Genomic DNA, 396 nt, shown 5'->3' with positions numbered 1-396 from the left:
ATCCGTTTGTCAAGGCTTTCAACTAATAAGGCCACAAGGATCAAATAAAAAGTTTTGGCAGTTCATGGCTTGTCATAAGAAGGGAACCCACACTTCAATAGAGCAATTTTGTTCATTAGTATATTTTCTTGTTCCATTTTGCAAGAAATGTGTAAAGTATATGAGAAAAAAAAATGTATATGTTTTGTGGTGAACTTAATGTCTGCGACAAGGACTTTACCATGTTTTAAGTCATTCTCCAAATACACGTAGTAATTATCCAAAGAAAAAGAGGGCAACCTTTACTTCAAACTATAGGTTAATAGGTTTGAATATGATTTAGTTCTCTGACAATGAACCAGCATGATAGAAAATGAATGCATTCGAGTTTTTGTGAAAAATATACCTTATATTGTA

The sequence above is a fragment of the Penaeus monodon genome, chromosome 22 (assembly GCF_015228065.2).
Source record: "Penaeus monodon isolate SGIC_2016 chromosome 22, NSTDA_Pmon_1, whole genome shotgun sequence".
NCBI classification, from domain to species: Eukaryota; Metazoa; Arthropoda; class Malacostraca; order Decapoda; family Penaeidae; genus Penaeus; species Penaeus monodon.
The sequence above is the reverse complement of the archived record's forward strand: the minus strand, read 5'-3'. Positions refer to the sequence as shown.